The following is a 2,602-nucleotide window of genomic DNA, read 5'->3' on the forward strand; positions in this document are numbered from 1 at the left end:
GCCGCTTCCCCCCCCCCCCGGATTCTACTGCGCAAGCGCCTCATTCGTTGCTTACCCTGAGCGGTTAGGTGTCCGCTGGCTTTGTGACAGGGTCACTCACTTCCTGGGACGTGACAAATCCTCTCTTCATACTCACCTGGTCACTGGCCTTCCCTTACTATTGAGTAAAATCCGGGTAAATAACTCATTAAAGTTGACCGTACCTTTTAGTTTACTGAGATTGGATTTGGTCTTATAAACGAATGGGGACCTTTCTGGAGGCCATGTGAGGGGAATCTGGGTCACACTACACACCAGCAAATTTTACCCACATTAGTTTCTTCAGTAAGAGACTACTTAGAGGGACATGCACCTTTTTGGTGTTGGAAAAAGATGCTTGGAAGCTTTAATTGCTGGTCTCTGACCATAGTGACCATTTACCTATGTGGCAAAACACCGTGTTGAAATGCTTTAGAAACAAACCTATTGAATCATCACAATTTCCTTATGGGGTTGTTACTGAGGAAGGTAAAGGTCAGAAAGGTTACTTTCCAGGGTCCGTAGATCCAGGCATGGCTCTAAAGCCACCACTTTGTCATTACACTACACTTTCCTGTTCCATTTGATTAGGCTTTAGATCTTTAGCTTATCAGTTCTAGTGCATTAGGCCATGGATGTCCTGAAATGGCAAGGGAAGCAGAATATGAAGGGGAACTAAGCTACTTGATTAGGTAATGTCTTATCTACCCACCACCCCCATTTGCATGTTTTTCTTTTTCCTCTTTGTCCTTCAGTAATTCAACAGTGAGTCACTCCGTAATATAATTAAACCCTGAGGATACAATGATAATAGGCACCCTATATTTGAGAACACAGTCTAAACAGGAAGACATACCCCAAAACCAATGGCATGTGATAAAGACAATCATGGGAACAAAGCAAATGGAAGCCAGGATTAGGGAATTAACTCCATTTGGAGAGTCAGAAAAAGGCTTTACCTAGGTGACATTTAAATTAGGCATCAAAATGTGACTAGGATTTTGTTTGAAAAGCGAGATTATTTTAGAAAGAACAGTAGAATACCTGAAAAAGGTGAGAACAAATTTAAGAAAGGTTAGTAGTCCACTGAACACATTACACCTAAGAGAAGAGAGAATAGTAGAGGGAGGGAAGATCTGAATGGTAGAGTGGGCCCAGAGCACCATGGGTCTAAAGTCATGCGAAGGAATTTGAACTTTATAATATGGGCAATGGGAATCTATCGAATTTTAGGCCAGAAATAACTTTGATATTCACTGAAAATTTGCTGCATATTAGGTATTGTAATGATAGTACTTGTACTTTAGGAAGAACACTGATGACAAAATGGAGGGGCTAGACTGAAAGTAGTAGAGGTAAAGCTATCAGGAAGCTATTACTCCAGGAGTCTGGGCAAGAGATACAGGCCTGAACTGTGTGGTAGCAGAGGGAATACCAATATAGGAATGTATCTGGAACTATTAAAGATAAAATCATATAGAACCTAGAAATGAATTGGATGTCTGTATTGTAATGGGGGTGACAGAAGATAAATGATAGATCTCTGAGACTGGATAACTAAGTGGCCAGTTGCCATCTAGGAGAGCTAGAAAAACAAGAGGAGCCCCCAGATTAGGGGTACCTCTGTGTATGTGCATGAGCAAAGTGTGTAAGGCTGGGGCGGGGGGTGCCTGGGTGGCTCAGTTATTGAGTGTCTGCCTTTGGCTCAGGTCATGATCCCAGAGTTTTGGGACTGAGCCCCATGTCGGGCTCCCTGCTCAGCGGGGAGTCTGCTTCTCCCTCTCCCACTCGCCCTGCTTGTGTTCCCTCTCTCGCTATCTCTGTCAAATAAATAAAATCTTTCAAAAAAAAAAAAAGTGTAGAAGACTGGGAAGAGTGGAAAGGGAGCAAAGAGTTTCAGATGTTTTCTGCAGAATATTCCATTGTGGCTGCCATATAAGAACTATGTGGGAGTTTGGTCTGAAACTCATAAAAGTCGACTGTAAACATAGTCATCAGTTCTTTACCCCCCACTTCTCTGCCTGCCCTGGATCTCTTCCTGATAGCACGAGTCACATGTTTCATAGCTGTGGTTTGATCAGCAGGCACAATCCATCTGCAGACGAAGGGTTGGCAGGCTTCTTTAGAGAAACTAACTTCCTCTTTGGCTCCCTCTTCCCTTTGCTCTGGAAATATCAGGATTTTTTTGCAGTGTTGCAGGCCTTCTGCCTAGCTGTTTGTATCACGTGCCATAAATCAAAGCAAACAGAAAAAGGACTGGAGTGAATAAAACCCTAAAAGTCAAGTGGGTACGAAATGAGCTCAAGATTGAGTCCTCTTTATTCTGTTTGGCTTTCAAGTAAACTCCAAGTGTGAAAGGAGTCAATAAATAGGCAATTTTATATAAATATTTTACTGATGGAAATCTCCGCTAGGGAAAGGGGCTACCTCTTACCCACGTCATACAGAGACACATACCAGAGCCAGCTGGCTAACACATAAGGTGAATGGGGAGAAGAGATAGGACATACAGCTGATCACTATGCCTGCTCCCCCCACATATCTGCAAGACAGTGCTGGTTAGCCATAAACTCTCTTACAGGCA

This window comes from Ailuropoda melanoleuca, chromosome 8 (genome assembly GCF_002007445.2).
Source record: "Ailuropoda melanoleuca isolate Jingjing chromosome 8, ASM200744v2, whole genome shotgun sequence".
NCBI classification, from domain to species: Eukaryota; Metazoa; Chordata; class Mammalia; order Carnivora; family Ursidae; genus Ailuropoda; species Ailuropoda melanoleuca.